Consider the following 17,634-nt stretch of genomic DNA (forward strand, 5'->3'; position numbering starts at 1 on the left):
ATGATCACTTTTCATAAAAACACTACAATAGCTCTGCAGAGTGTAACATGTGCAGCTTTGGTACTGCACAAACACAGAGTTCAAATTTGTTTCCATTTGGCTAACTTGAAACTCCATTTCTTGATCTGGAAAATGGTGCTAATTCAGAGTTGTCACCAGTGTTAGAAATGTTTGGCTCAGAAAGTACAAGATCATTTTTAATTTGAGATATTTTAGATTGTGACATATTGACCTCCCTCCAAAATATTTTAGTCACTAGTAACTTACAACAAAGCATTAGAAAGGACAAAACACCTTTATTAAAACTCCACTAAGTTTCCTTTCAGATAATAATTTGGAAGATCACCTCTGTACTATTTACAGTAAAAATTCATTAGGGTTATATACCAGAGCCCAAACAATAGACCTATGGATCTGTCATACTTAAAATAGGGATACTGTAAGCTTATTTCTTCAAAAATCTTTTATTTGAAATGAGAAAAATAAGACTTCAGAAACCAACATTTTTTAAAAGCTACTGTTATTTAAATTTCATGTTATATTATGCACAAAATTTTAAATGTTTTAATATTTAAAATGTCTTATATTTTCATGTGAAAACAGTGGTAGAATATGGTTTCCTTATAGATTAATCATCCTGATATATTGAGATATATCATTAATAGCTTTTCTAATACTAAAATTCAGTAAGATAATTTGTATCATATAAATAAGCTTATGGAAAAGTTATTGAAATTAGAACAATCCCAAGAAATTTGGGTGCAAACATTTATGGTCTTCAGTCCTTGGCTCAATTCCGGTCTCACTCCCACCCAGTTTAGGACTAAGTTACTGTGTGATTTCTCTGAACATTCAATTCCTTCTCTGTAACATGATTACCAACAGTGTTTACTTCACACAGTTGTGGTCAGAATTAAGTCTTGTTTGTAAGGTGATTGGCACACAGAAAGTGTTTTGAATCTTTATTATTCACGGTATTATTATGAATGGTCATATAGTTCCTTGGCGCCACCAATTTTGATTGCCTACACACAGAGAGAAAGAACTCCTCTCTCTTCCTCTCCCTCTCCCTGGGTTTTGAGTAGGGATATTATGTCGTCTCCTTTGAGTCCTGGCAGTTATTTTTAAATATTCACTGTCACCATATGTCCCTTCACTGGATTCTCTCTAGGCATCACTTGGTTGTGTTCAGCTGGTGCTCTTGTAGATTCCTCCGAACAAGACTCCCCAGATCCTTGTCTGGTAAGCAATGCTTTTCTGAAGACTTGCTATTTGGAGGATAGGCTGGATGTGGTATCGGTAGAATGCATTGTCTTTCACTGAGAACAATAATAAATGGCTGCATTGTTGTCTTGCTTTGAATGCAGGTTCAAAACTGTGATGCTAGTCCATTTTGCCTTAGTAGATGACTGGACTGGGAACACAATTGACTTGAGGATTTATCCTTCTCTGTAACACAGATATCTCTGAATTGATTGTGTATGACATTGAATGTGAAGAGAGTCAGGCTTGTTTGTTTTGGTTTTCTACCTCTGAGGGAGGATTTTCTGGCTGATAGTTTTTAATATAGTCTTACTATTAGTTATGATTACTTAGGATTATTAGTTATATAAAATGTTTTTCCTCTTCAGACAAGTAATACAAATATTGCTCCTCTGTTGCCCATCTTCCATTCCCCTAATTTCACATGCTGTATCTCTGAATCTGTTAAAGGCTTTTACCTGATTAGCTTAATTTCAAGTGTATCCAACTTACTTTGTATCTTCCTTAGTCCTACAACATGAATAGAACAAGGATTACATGCATCTGCCTTTGCCCATGTTGATTAAGCTGTCAGGATTTTTCCTATAATCTTATTATAACTACTATATACAATACAATGGATCTCTATTTGATCATGGTTTCAACTAATCTCCACTGTCTAATCCCAATGCATTATAGTCCATTAGCATTCTGACTTTAAACAAGTTAAGTTTAAATTTCCAGTCACTAGATTATAGAAACAAACAAATTAAAATAGTGCAGTCATGACTATATATTATTAAGTATAGTTCCTTTGGTTAATAACCAAGGTATAAATAAGCTGCTCATTTTACTTGAGCATTTTAAATGTTTTACAAAAATAGAACAATAAAAAAAAAAACAAATAAATGAGCGTATGTGTCAGTGATGAGTAAAAGACCCTTGGGGAAGACGCTATCACAGAAATACTTGATTAGCAGCAAATACAGAAAAAAGACTTTTAAAAACAGACTAGAACTACAAGGTGATGGGGTGAAAAACAGCCTGTTCTATCTTGTTTGATCACAGATTTCATTGAGACTCAGACAGTTAGGGACCAGAAACTGTACATGCACACAAATATGGCATGTTGTTTCAGAATCCATGACAACCCTCTCCCAGAAAGCTAACTTTAAAAAGATCACAACTACCTTATAAAAGAGTTCTAGTCTGGAATCCAGCTGATAAAGTTCCCTTACCTATGGAAGAAACAGGATGAACACAGTCACTTATCCTGCTCCCTTTTTCAGTGCTTGTATAAGATTTCACCATGAGGTTACAGAAACCCACACTGAAAACTGGGGCAGCCCCAAAATACAAGGGAACTCAAAGACTAGGTTGGAGGCGGGGTTTCCCACTCTTTTTCATGATTCTTCGTAGGATAAGTCATAATCTTATCTATAAGCAACTCTGAAGTTGAGTTAGCCATTTAATTTGCACTGTCAACCAAAATACAGTCATGATAACATTTCAATTATAAGTCCTGCATTTAGAACTATAACATCTGAGATATACTCATTGAAACTTCAATTTAATTTATTTCTTCTGAGGAATCCAATATGAAAACTATACACAACTTATCTTTTCAAACTAACTGATTCAGTATGACCTAAATTCAATTCATTATCCTACTGACCCTAGAACGGATTTTTCTTTCTGGAACAGGACATAAAAGCCTGTAATTCTGATTTTCCTCATCTATAAAACAAAAACCTGTAATATCTCCCTTCTTGCAAGAGCTGTCAAGAAGATGAAAGGAAACAATATGCAGAGTGTATAGCACAGCACCTGACAGGCAATAGAGAATCCTAACAAGCAATGATAATGACCGTGTACAAGGCAACATGGCAATTTGCCAGCTAAATATTTATAACATTGTCATTCCTGTAGCCAACCTACATGCTGGACTCTGATGAGGAAATTGACATTTCTTGTTGCAGAAGAAGACAGATGCATCTCTGCTTACATATTAAATCATAAAATACCCTTGGAGAGAAAATAGTCCCCACATCCTCAGGATGAAAAGACAAATAGTCTTGTTTTTATCTATATGCTGTCAATAAAATCTTCTTTTATGGAAATGGAAATTTTTGAAATTTAACCCTGAAAATATGTCATCTTCCTCAAATCTTCTTTGGAAGAAAAAAAATAGTGAAAGAAACTGCAGTGGGCAAGGGAGGGGTTCATACTGGTACTTCTAAGCCTTAGTTTGAGTCTAGGATGAATTCACAGTCTTACAAGGAAGGAAACACAAATTTAGACAGATGTATGGCCATGGTTAAGACACTGTTTTATCCTTACAAATGAGGTACTTTAAACTACTCCAAGACATATAAAAATGATACTTTTAGAGCTGAAAGCAGTCTGAGCCATAGTGATCTGGGGTAAGATCAATGGCCTCAAGCAAAAAAAAAAAAAAAAAAAAAAAAAAAAAATCCCTGGAAAGGCAAAATCTTCCCAAGCCTAGTCCTTGAGCCCAACTCCTTTCTCTGTCAAGTCTTTGAGTGTCATTATCATCCCACTCAAACACAAGAGGGAGACCTTCTTTCTTTAAAAGTTTACTGGAGTATCATTTCAGTTTTTTTTTTTTTTTGAAGGTTCTTTTGTCTACCTTGAATTTATACAGCAACTATGAACTATAAGTATTCTGAAATTCCACCACTCTTGAGTAAAGACAAGTAAAAGTTATACAATAGTCAGTAACTTTAGTGAGGAGTCTTTTCTTCCAGGAAAATTCTATGATATATTAACAAGAAATATACATATATTTTAATATCATTTGCATCCTTTCATATGTGTGTGTGTGTGTGTGTGTGTGTGTATGCATGTACATGCTTGCATATGTTTCTATGCCTACACATTTCATACAAACTTATGAAAGCCAAAAGATGACCTCAGGTATTTCTCAGACACCATCCACTTTTTTTTTGTTTGTTTTTGTTTTTCAAGGTAGGGTCTCACTGTAGCCCAGGCTGACCTAAAATTCACTATGGAATCTCAGGGTGGCCTTGAACGCATAGCGATCCTGATCCTCCTACCTCTGCCTCCCGTGTGCTAGGATTAAAGGCGTGTGCCACCACGCCTGGCACCATCCATCTTTTTTTTTTTTTTTTTTTTTTTTTTTTTTGAGGCAGGGTTTCTCTCCGGCCTTGAGCTCACCAAGTAAGCTAGTCTAGCTGGCCAGTAAGTCCTAGAGATCCACTTGTCTCTGCATCTCCAGCACTAGAAATACAAGTGTTTACTACCACACTTGGCTTACTTTTACAGAAGTTCCGGCAATCCAGCTCAGGTCCTCAGGCTTGCAAGGCAAGGACTTCACTGCCATAGCTCTCTAACCAGTTTTGTGTTCCTCTCAAAGTCCAAAAACTATGAATAAAAACATATACACTTACAGCTGTTGTTCTGCCATTTTATAGAATAGGGTGTCCCCAAAATAATTATCTTCTTGCTGTATTTATTTTTGTTAGGCACTTCATGAAAACCTATAGTATTTCTGTAATTAATTACATTCAAATGTAGTCTAGGAAGTCTGAATATTCCTTAAAATTGGAATAACTATAATAATGTAGTAATCCTCTAATTGCTAGGATAAAGCACTTGACCAAATGCAGCTAACAGGAAGAAAATTTTTCTTTTTTTTTTTTGTTTTGATTTAAAGTCTCTAGGGGAAGCTTCATGATACCAGGGGACAGCATGACATGAGCAAAGGTTGGACATCACCTCTGCCACAGCAGGTAGTAAAGAGCAGCAGGAGAACGAATCAAGCTCTAGCAAGGGGGAATGGACTATGATAGCCCCAAGCCTGCTTCCAACACCACACCTCCTCCAGCAAGATTCTACCTCCCAATTTGCAATATGTTGGGAACCAAGCATTCTGAACACATGAGTTTATGGGGACATCTGATTCAAACCACCACAAGGAGTGTTAAACTTTATCTTGAAAACTAATTTTTCAATCTGGTGCATCCATTTCTAGGTGCACATGACACTGGAATGAGCTATGGTTAAGCAAAAAATGTTTTCTTAAATTTTCAGTCTAATTTTTTAAAAACCAAAAATTACTGATGAAAGATTTTTTTGAACTGATCAACCAGACAAATGTGATCATTGAATAATACAAACCTAAGAGTCAAATAAAATGTTAAATAAATCTAGTGCACAAAGCTACACAAACTTGAGTACCTGAGTTGAGATCCCCAGAATCCATGTTAAAGCAAGATGCCCTGCAGGGCTTTACACCTTTCAGCATCTCTTCCTGCTACCCCAGAAAGGAAGGAGACTCACAGAAGCTCACAGGGCAGCCATCCCAGACAACACAACCATCAAGAACAAGAACAAGAACCCTGACTCAAGCAAGGTGGAAGGCAATTACCAAAACTCAAAGTTACCTTTAGACTTCTGCATGCACAGTATGGCATTCACATACTCACACTCACACATATATACACACATCACACACACACACACACACACACACACACACACACACACACCCCAAAAAAACAATGTTCCCCAGCTGAGAACAGTGGTGCATGCTTAGAACCTCAGCAATCAAGAGGCTGAGGCAAGAGGATCACAAGTTCCAAGCTATGTCATCAGATTCTGGCATAAATGATGATAGATAAACAGATAGATGATAGATGATAAATATATAGATGATAGACATTTTTATCCCACTATCAAGCATATACATATTAGAGATAGAAACTGAAATACTACCATGTAAGCTTGTATAGTAGAGCTATAAAAACTGAGACCATTCAACAATATTGATAGCAATTTCAATTTACATACCTACATATATAGACATACAAGTAAAATCAGAAACATTTCAATAGATACATAAGAAATATGAAATACTTGCAACCAAATATCTAGAAGAAGCAGGGATTATTTTCACTAAAATAACCTATTAATTAATTATCATAGTAAACATTGTAGTATTGTATAATGTGATTACTGAAATTTGCTGCTTTTGATATTTGGTATCTATCTATCTATCTATCTATCTATCTATCTATCTATCTATCTATCTACCTACCTACCTATCTATCTATTTCAGTTTCCACATTCCTTTTAACTATTGAATGACATAGTTAAAACTTTAACTTACACACTGAGACTATCTCCACAAAGGCAGAAACTTTGTTGTCAGCCTTACATGGAGGTAGGTTTCTATCTTAATTCAGTACTCTAATCCCACTTCCGCCCTTGGGAAAGGATTCTATAGTCACCCACAGTCTCTAGAGAGCTTAGTACACACACTGAGGATTTCCATGTTTTTTTGGCTTATATCTAGTGACTAGAAATCCAAAGCTTGATGCCAGCCCACCTTAATAGTCTCTAACCTCATCCCAAATCCTTGCCCTTTTCTTTGGGGATGAACTATGAACCCATCAACAATATATACCAGAGGAGCAGCATGTATGTATATGTATGTGTGTGTGTACATATGTGTGTGTGTACGTGTGTGTGTGTGTGTGTGTGTGTGTGTGTGTGTTCACACACACATACTTGTAAAGACAGAATTATTGGATTTGCTTACACAGGGGCTGAACACTTCAATAATGGTGATGTCATTACCACAGAGAAAAACCCCAATTGCTACTTAATCCAAGAAAAACTAAAAAGCTGAGAAGAAAGAGGCTCTTGATGCAGTCCCAGTACAAAGATAAAGGCCTGGAAGCTCCCTGGAGACACCATTGAAGGGCCTGAAGAAGCTGGAGTCTAATCACCCTCACTTAAGAAAAGTGGAGTTTGCAAGTGTTGGCTGCTTGTCGCCATCTTTTATGCTTTTAACCATCCAGGCCTCTGACCTGGATAGTGCTGCCCACATTTAGGGTGGATCTTTCACCCCCAGGAGTCCCCCCACATGTCAGTGCACTGGACGCCTTCTCAGGCACACTTATAAGTGTGTTTTACTAATTCATGCCTTGGGCATTGCCCAATAAAATCAAATTGGCAATCAAGACTGAGTACTAATGCTGGAAGCATGACTGAAAAATGGGTGAAACCTTTCCCAAACCCTTCACCATGGTATGGCAGAAGGTTGCTGAGACTCTATTCCATACCCCTAAATGCTAACATTCAAGATCAGACAGCAGCCAGATCAAGAGCTACTCATTTTTTATCTCAATCATCTCTCCCCATGAAGAAAATTCAGTGGTTCTGAAAACCAAGTGTGTCAGTCAACTTTGCATTAAAATAATTAAATCTGTGAAATGGTTATTTTAAAAAATATTTAATCATGAGTCAGGATTCAAAGAGATAAGGAAGACAAATAGAACCCCACAATCCCTTTCAGGACATATTTCTGAATGATCTCAATACCTCCCATAGAGTCCAACCACTGAAAGGTCTACAGCCTCTTCCAACAGAGCCACCCTGAAGACCAAACTTTTAACATATGGAGAATTGGAATACAATCCCCCAAACAGTAGTACTAAGTGAATGTGGGGCTTTAAGCACAGTGGTATAATGTAGTGGCCCTACTGAAATTCACTATGTTGAAAGTTCAAGTTCAATTTTTAAAGTTCCCAACACAAAAAACTGATCAATGTTTGAGATGAGATAGTAATTACCCTGATATGACCATTAAATATTGTATACATGCACTGAAATGTCTATCACCCTATACAGCATGAATATATGCAATCACCCTATATCATTTAATTTTTAAGAATATCTTATAATCATAGAAGTTGTTAATAAAAAAATTTAAAAAATTAAAAAAAATAAACTTCTGGGATGCAGAGATTGCTTAGTGGTTATGGAACTTGCCTGCAAAGCCAAAGGACTCAGGTTTAGTTCCCCAGGACCCACGTGAGCCAGATGCACAAAGTGGTACATATGTTTGGAATTCGTCTGCAGCAGCTGAAGGCTGTGGTGTGCCCATTCTCTCTGTCTCCCTATCTGCCTCTTTATCTTCCCTCTCAAATAAAAAACTGAATAGATAAAAATACCAATAACTAACTAAATAAATTAATTAATTAATTAACATCAAACACTTAACCAAGAGAAAGAAATTAAATTCTATTTGTAGCCTAAAGGGAGTAACAGTAATATTCCTCAATAGAATTATTTATGTATTCTTACTTAAAATTATGCTACCCTTCAATGTAGTCATGAAAATATTCATGAGTATGCAAAAGTCATACTCAAAAGATTTACACTGGGATGGAGAGATGCCTCCAAAGCCTAAGGACCCATGTTCTACTCTCTAGGTCCCACATAAGCCAGATGCCCAAGGTGATGCAAACAGCAAGGCCACACATGAGCACAAGGTGGTACATGTGTCTAGAGTTCGATTACAAGGGCTAGAGGCCCTGGCGGGGGCCAATTCTCTCTCCTTTACTCTCTTGCATTAATGAAAATGGCTAGTCTGTTGGGCTTGCCTAAAAAAAAAAAAAAAAAAAGTTTTATACTGCATATGTTAATGATGTAAAGCATGAAAATAGAGTTCACTGGAGTAAGTTAAATACATTACTAACCCACTGTTCCTGAGGACCCTAACTGAAGGAGCCCACTGCTCCTTTGTACTATATCCAACTTGAACTTTTGTTTCGTTTTCTAATAAAACCTCCTACTTATTTAATAAAGAACTAGATCATTCTTTTGACTGCATTAAGGTCTCACTTATCTTCTAATTAGCAAAAAAGAATTCAAGAAATCCCTCCAAAACTGAGTCATAAATTCTTTGACACCCAGATACTTAAAGTTGTTAGTTTAAATCCATTTCTTATTCTTTCACTGTTCTATGTTGCAGGTACTTGTTTTTCATAGATATAGTTGATTGAAAATTGTGGAATTTAGGTCTGAAGCCAGATAGAGACTCCCTGGACTAAGGCTATGGTTCTCACCTTGGGCTACACTAAGAACAGAAACAAAGGAGAATGCTTTCAATGAAGTCCATTTATCGAGATCCATAAAAGTGTAAGCATTACTGTAACCTTGCATCTTCACCAAGAAACATGCAGAACAAGCATGATAAAGCCCCCACGTGCAGATTTTCAAAGCTGGTCAGCCTCCTAAATGCAAAAGATGTCTGAGCAGCATGTCCTGCTTCTGTCACCACTCACATACTATATGTGCACTCCTTCATTTATGCATATTACCATGCATTCCACTAGTAAGAAGTAGGCAATGATTTATTCTCACAGAATCTGATAACTTTGTAACAATCAACAAACATTCTAGGAAATAGTGAAGCAAATAATTCCCAGAGCAGATATAAACAATTACTAACCAACAAGTAAAAATCATATTACCTAAAAGTGATCAAAATATGGAGGTAATCATAAAGTACAGATCTTTTGTGGGGAAGGTTGCTATAAAAATATACCACTGTCCCACTCTTACCTGACATGTGACACTGAAGGTAATCTTTCAAATTCCACTACAGATTTCAAATACAGCATGACAGTTAAGAGGTTTCTGTATGACCAGTCACTACAAAGATAAGTAACAGCCAGGGTGTTTCCCTTTTAACTTGTATCAGTGGCAATTATAACAGGATGGTTCACATAGTCTTGTGAAGAATAAATTAAAATATAAGTAATGCAAGCACTAAAGGCCATGGCACCTCATAGGAACGATGGTTAGAAGAACCCCTAGTGCACAAGATATCATCAAAGGTGAGCCTTTGGAGTCTATGCCACCAGCCCCACATTGTCTTTCTGAACTCAGTGACTCCACAGCACTGATTAGCATGAAAATAAGAGTGGATTGGGTTGTTTGCAAGCAGCATAATTTCATGATCTGTTTTGTACTAGAAATGTTACCTGAGAAATGTTGTCATAATAGATATTATCAATATTTTTTAAAAGATTTTTATCATCATATGTAAATGTTTGAAGACACACTAACCCTTCAGCCAACATTTCAAATGAAAGGGACAAGCAACTTACTCATTACAGGACAAATCCATATCTACTTTGTCATGCTGGTTTATATATTCGCTTATAATTAAGGGAACAATGATACATTCCAATCATTATAATAACATGTTAGCTTTATGCAGACTTCAGCATATGATAAAATCAAAATTTCAAAAACCAATGATACCTAACAAACATCCCAAATCTTTATTAATTACTACAATCTTACCTTTACAAGCAAGGTACTGAATGATCCTCACTTTCTTTCACATGTAAGAAAGAGTAACTTGAACTCCAACCTATCAACAAAAGATAAAACTGAATTGCTATTTGTTTTAATCTTTTGGCTCAATGAATGTATGAGTTATTATTTACCACTTGAAATGCAGACTCAGTAGTATACACAATTGAGCTGAAAGTGGATATATTATATAGGCGCTTTAAGTTATTTTACAATTTCAGGTAAGAAAAACTACAGTATATAACAGAACTAGTATCGTTAAGTTTCTCTGACAACTTTCTAAAAGAAAATGACCATAAGTCTGAGCGAACATGCAATTTGGGGATTCTATATAATACAAAGATTTAACAAATATGATCACAAAGATTTAGGGAGTAGATTGCAAATCAGATCTTCATCCATATTATTTTCTAATTATTTAAAAACAGAAAGATATACAGGTATACATATGGAGGTATGTGTGCCAGATTTCATAGCTCTCCACACCACCCAGACCCTGGTCTAGTAAAATGTATATACCACAATAAGATACTGATTGAATAATAACTGTGCTTTTCTATATATCTCTATTATCCATATTTTCTGTATTTTCCATATTTAAGAAATGCCGAACAAAAAAGACTAAACTAGTGTGACAATACTGTCAAAATCGGGCAAACATAAGAATGCAATACATTTCATTCTATTGTGTTCATATTTGTAAATTAACCTAGATTAAATTATCAAAGCTCATGACTGCCAGGTTTATTTAAATAAAATGCCTGTAATGAGAAAACAAAATAAAATGCATTTTATATATATTTCAAAATTATGATGAAATTTTTGTCAAACTATAATTGTCTTTAACCTAAAACTAAGTAGAGCTTTAAATCACAGAAAGAGTTTAAATAGATTAAAAACCAAAATTGTCTGAGATTATGACTTAAAATATGAAATAAATTGATCTACTTTTTATTCACCCTGTGTTATAAAGAATATTGCAAGCTTAAGAGCAATTAAATCACATGCAAAATGCATTAATAAATGATACAACCAACATAAATCGTATCATTACACAACAACAGAAGGAAAACAGATTTGTGATGCAAATGAGATTTCATCAAACTTTAAAAACTTCTGTGCATCAAAGGATACAAGCAACATAATAAAACATCAAGCTATGATGGAATAGGTTGAAATATTTTCAAGTTTTATTTCTAAGGGGTTAATATAAGCTAATCTTAGAAATCAGAAAATAACTTGGCCTAAACATGGGCAAAGCACTCCAACTGCCATTTCTTCCTAGATGCACAAAGATGTTCAGCTGTCATATGGAACTATGCCCCTCATCTGAAATGATCCTTCACATCTCTAACTCCTGGAGTTTAGATAATGAATGTTCCCCAAAGGCCCATGGGCTAACAATTTGGTCACATGATAATACAACTGGGAGTGGTTGGAACATTTGAAACTTATGCCCTATGGATGGTCTGCAGACTATCAGGGAAGTGCCCCCAAAGGGAACTGGAACAGCTCCTCCTCCTTCTCCCTTCATACCCTTGCTCATGAAGTGGTTTTGCTCTGCCATGTGCTCCTACAATGATGTGATAGTGCACCACAGGGCCAATTGATTACAGATCGGAACCTTTATGGTATTTTTTTTACAGATAGAAAAAGAATGTGCTAATTATTAGAGAAATACAAATCAAAGTCATAAGAGAGCACCTCATATCCAATCATGATGGTTACCATTAGAAAATGAGGCTTCTGAGATTATAGCTCAGTGGAATAGTGTGCCCTAGCATAAGAAAGTCCCTGGGTTTGCCTCTCTAGGACGAAAAGGGAAGAGGGAAATAGATGGAATGTGAGAAAATTAAAACACATGTGCACTGTTGGAAGAAATGTAAAATGATGCAAGCACTAACGAAACAGTATGGTGGTTCCTCAAACAGTTAATAACAGTATGACAATGTGCTCCAACGATCTTACTCAAAATATCTATCCCACATTTCAAAAAGCAATGAAAATGAAAGATGGATCTTGAAGGAAAATTTACATAACCATTGTTCATAGCAATGCCATTTAAAATAGCTAAGAAATGGAAACCACCCAAATGTACACTGAAGAATACAAGCATAAACAAAATGTGGTATATGCAAACACTGGAATATTTTTCAACCTTTACAAAAAGGCAATCTTGTCATATGCTACCACATGAAACCTTGAGGACATTAAGTTAGTGAAATGAGCCAATCACAACAGGAAAAAGTGGTGTATAATTTCACTTTTATTATGCATCTAAAGTTATCAAACTCAGCCTGGGGCAATAAATCAGTAGGTAATGTTTGACATGCAAGCATGAAGATCTAACTTTGGATTCTCAGCACCAACATAAAAGCTGTAGTACCTTCCAGTAATCCTAGTGCTGAAGGATAGAGACAGGAGAATCCCTGGGGACAGCTGGCTAGCTAGTTTAACCAAACTGGTTAAGTCCTGGTTTGGTACGAGACTTTGTCAAAAAAAATAATAATAATAACCAGAGAGTTATTGAGTAAAACACACAGCATCAACCTCTGCCTACACACACACACACACACACACACACACACACACACACACACACCACGTTTACTCACATACATATATACACATGTGCATAAATGTACATACAAAAAGTGGTAAAACTAAAACAGAGAGCAAAAGCAAGTGTTTTTAGGGGGTGCAGAGGGAGAGCATGGGGAGCTGTGGTTTAGTGGTGCAGTTTTCAGTCTGCAAGCTTCTTGAGTTCCATTGTGAATATAATTAATGCTATTGACTTGTGCACATAAAATGGTTAATATGGGAGCTGGAGAGATTGCTTAGCAGTTAAAGGTGTTTGATTACAAAGCTTAATAGCCTGGGTTTAATTCCCTAATATCCACATCAGCCAGATACAGAAAGTAGCATACACATCTGGAGTTCATCTGCAGTGGCAAGAGGTCCTGGCATGCCCATTCCCTCCCTCCCTCTCTATTTATAAATAAGTAAATATTTTTTTAAAAAAAATGGCTAATACAGTAAATTTTGGCAATGTCTTTTTGCCACAACTTTTCAAAGTTAAAGGGGCAAATAATAAGTAACATACAGGAAGTAACAAAGTGAAGGGATGGTTAGCCTTGAAGTATAGGTAATACTTAGGGCAAGAAAGGTTGAGAATCTAAGGAGAAACCCCAACTTGTAGAAAGTCATTTGGAGAAAAAAAGCAACCTTTAACAAACTAGTAACATAAGAGCAGTCCCAGTAAAACAAGAATGGCATGTCAAGGTTCACTGTGTATATACTCAAGGAGAAATTAGTAATGACAAAATGAGCAAAACTCTGACCAGACAGACCAAAGGGCTAAGAGAAGAAGTTCTGAACATCTGTTGTAAGATTACTCAATCCAGACCTGGGAAGTCAAAATTAATGTGAAAAACTTCAGGTAAATATTTCTAAATATAGTCCAAGTACATGTGAAGTGGTCTGTGGTCTCCAGAGATAGTGTAATTGACTATATATCACATAAATAATGACATGCATTAGAAAACTTTCACACCCCATATGGACAGATATTATCTTTGGACCACATCAAATTTAATTTCCTTCTCATGAAGTTTCTTAGAAGCAGACTGGAGCTGATGTCCTCCACCTCTGACATTCAGTTTCACACTCACAATGCTTTTTATAAGTAATTGCTTGGGGATTACTTTATTTATTTACTTATATATTTAAGAGAAAAGGAAAAGGAGAAAGAGGGAGGGAGGGAGAGAGAGAATGGACACAACAGGGCCTCCAGCCACTGCAGACAAACTGTAGACCCAGATGTCACCTTAAGCATCTGGTTTTGCATGGGTACTAGGGAATTAAAACCACGTCTTTAGGCTTTGCAGGCAAGCACCTTAACCTTGGAGCCATCTCTGCAGGCCTATGTTCATCTTTTAGCAATGAATATTTACACTTCCTTGTCTGATCCTTTCCACAAATATGTTAAACACTTGAAATTATCAATAAAGTTGATTCTTAAATATCCCAAGAAAACAGCAGGTTCATAATATTTATAAAAGATTATGAAGAACCACAAATTCCCATCTAAAAAATAATATTTAAAAATTCACCTACTGAAATCTGGGTATGGTGACTTATACCATTAATCCCAGTGCTCTGAAGACTAAGGTAGGAGGATTTTCATGAGCTAAGACCAGCCTGGGCCACAAAGTGAGTTCGAGGTCAGCCTGAGCTAGAGGAAGATCATATCTCAGAAAAGATCATTATACTTCTATTTTAATCAAAGCATAATTCAAAATTTGCTACTTCAAATGCATATCTATAAGAATCTCTAAAGATATATTAATAATAAAATCTTAAACTGCATTGCACATGTTTAAAAATAATCTTATACTTTTAGAGGGTATTTGAAAGTACAGTCCAGACCACAGAGCTTTGTCTACAAATATTTATAGTCACTTTTACTTAAGTTATGAAACTTACAGAACCCTGAACCATATTTCAGGCCATCACCTTTAAAGCTCTAAGAAGCTGAAAAACTTAAAAAGCATCCGGTGAGGTCATCAAGGCTGCCACTGGCCAGTAAGTTAAAGGAGACCTTTCTACTAGGATGTCAATCACCCTGGCCCGAGGCTCCAGCTCACAGAAAGCCACAGCTTAAAATCATTATAAAGATAGCATTAAGACAATTAAACAAATTACTTGGAATCAAGAGTCCTGAAAAATCTCTTCCTAACTTGAATAAAAGGTACCAGAGGACCACTTCAGAAATTGAGGTAAATTACAGAAAAGTGTTACAAGATGAGCAAGCATTCATTTATTTTCCTCCTGCAATTTAACTATTTTTTATGTATTCTAAAGTCAAACCTTGAGGAATTTCAATAATGCATACAGATTTCATGATATGCTAATACTCCAAAGAACTTGTGTGTGTAGGTTATAAACTACATTGAGCTTTTGGACTATTCAGTATCATTTCTTTGAGACAGTATCTCTTTTAGCCCCACTGGCCTAAAACTTGCTATATAAACATGGATGACCTTGAACTCCTAATGCTTCCACATTCATCTCCAAAGTGATGAATAATAGGCATGCACCACCACACCTGGTTCTACTCTATTCAGTATCCTTATTGAAGCAATCAATCCTGGTTTACATGTGTTTATTTAGTATTAGTTATTTTTTTAATGACAGAATGGCAAAGTTCCTATTTTTTTGCATATTTACAAGTGAATAAGATAACTATAATTAAATTCTGGAGTCATAAATTTTGAAAGAATATTCTATGAGATAGATAGATAGATGATAGATAGATAGATAGATAGATATAGATATATGTAATGAAGTGTGTGTGTGTGTGTGTGTGTGTGTGTGTGTGTGTGTGTATGAAAAGCCTTGAAATAATAGCAAGGGTGATTAACAGTAGCTCCAAGATATATGTTTTACCATGTCAAGAGTAATGGCATACTCTACAAAGAATATACACAGTAGCCTATTTAATCATGACAACAAGCACATAAGCACATAGCATATAACATTTCATAAAACCTAAAGGAGGGAAAATCCAAGTCATTTAGCCAGACAATCTTGAGGTGTAAATTGTAGTGTTGTGTTCACCACCTGTGTACCTTCAGAAAACTGCCTACCTGAACTAAGCCTTGGCACCCTCTTCTATAAGATGGGATAATGTGACTCAGAATTACTGTAAGAAGTAAATAAGACAATTCACATAAGTCCTCTCACCAAAAATAAATAAATAAATAAGTTGTTATTTACAGATAAGTGTCTGAAACTCATTATAAGCCATAGAAAGTACAGGAGAGTACAAATCATTCAGTTCCTCATCTGAGCTATTTCTACAGCTCTATGACTGCATTTCATCAGCTTTCTGCACAGTATCTTAATGTTGATGATGTGGGAAATCCCAAACTCTGACTCATGTGAATCCTCTCTGTATCATCTTTGCTTGTAACTCAAGGCCAGAGTCCAAGGACTTCCAATAATGCTGGGGGACTGTCACGGCACATTTCTAACAGAAGATTTTGGTACTGCATGATGCAGATAAAGAAAACAAAACCCTCACCAGGAACAAATGTGTGGGCTGACTCTATCATGTTAAATAAAAATCAAGTTAAATGATGTAACACTGAATAATTTATTATTCTCAACTATCTGTTCTCTAAGGAATACAAAAATGAGCAAAGGACTAAGGCAATAAAAGCTAAGGGTGCCATTAACCTGAACAGTGGTGCCCTGAAAGCTTAAGGTTAACTGTGAGAGCAGTAATTCTATCATGTTCCCATCACAGCCAGCATTAAAAAAGTAAGTATGTTCTAGTCCATAAGTACTGAAAATGTGGAGTTCTTTTTATTGAAACATTTCAAAAAGAGGGAGAGAGAGATGGGAAATAATTCATTGAGGGCTACATCAACAAGACGCTTCACAGACACACAGATGAAGAACTAGTGTGTGACTGCAGTGGTCTCTGAGAGCCAAGAACCTACTCCTCGAGATTGCATTCCAAGTTTAGTGGAAGAAAATCACAAAAACAAACCCAAATATGGTCCTAAATTCGCACTGTAAGGATCCATGATTTTTTATCAAAAACTTTAAAAACAATATTTATTTCAAATTGATCAACATTTATGAAAATGGGATTTCAAAAAGCTGCTTATGACCAAGATATGTTTATTTTCCTTAAAGCCTACTTTTTTGCAACTTCTCTAATGTAACTCTTGAAACATATAGACTATGTAGATTTTCAGTCCCATGAAGTTTACTAGATTACCCTTGAAAGTATGGCTGATGTATTCAATCTGAATGGTACTTACTAAGCTCTGCACAGATACTGACAGACCTCTGAGGGGAATACAGTGTTTCTGTTTCTTAAAATCACTGCACCAACACATCTTCAGAAAAGATGTGCCAAGTGTACATAAAACTTAGCCATTTCAGAAAGACTAAATTCTCAAATAAGATACTTTTAAGGGCCTTATAGAAAATTAAATTGTTATAAAGCTAATATACCAGAAATATAGTCACGCTTTCATTTGTAATGAGGAGTATTTCAAGAGGAAGCACTTTAATGTTATGTGACACAGATGGTACCTGCCTCTAATTCAGTCACATGTAGGAAAAATAAGTAACTGTAGCCCACATGCAAACTGAAGACTGAAAATGCATACTAACTACACAGCACAAATTTATACAAAGCAGTTCTCAGATGAAAGGACT

General features: G+C 35.9%; 1 protein-coding gene across 6 annotated transcripts in view; it reads right to left on the minus strand.

The window, feature by feature from the left end:
* Bmpr1b (bone morphogenetic protein receptor type 1B) overlaps positions 1-17,634 on the minus strand; it is a 382,398-nt gene that overhangs the window by 264,091 nt on the left and 100,673 nt on the right. For all 6 annotated transcript variants that reach the window (XM_045143623.1, XM_045143629.1, XM_045143628.1 and 3 more), the window contains one exon: positions 10,387-10,456. The gene's annotated coding sequence lies outside the window, so the exon portion shown is untranslated. Of the gene's footprint in view, positions 1-10,386; positions 10,457-17,634 lie in introns of those variants that run through there.

This window comes from Jaculus jaculus, chromosome 2, assembly GCF_020740685.1.
Source record: "Jaculus jaculus isolate mJacJac1 chromosome 2, mJacJac1.mat.Y.cur, whole genome shotgun sequence".
Classification (NCBI taxonomy): Eukaryota; Metazoa; Chordata; class Mammalia; order Rodentia; family Dipodidae; genus Jaculus; species Jaculus jaculus.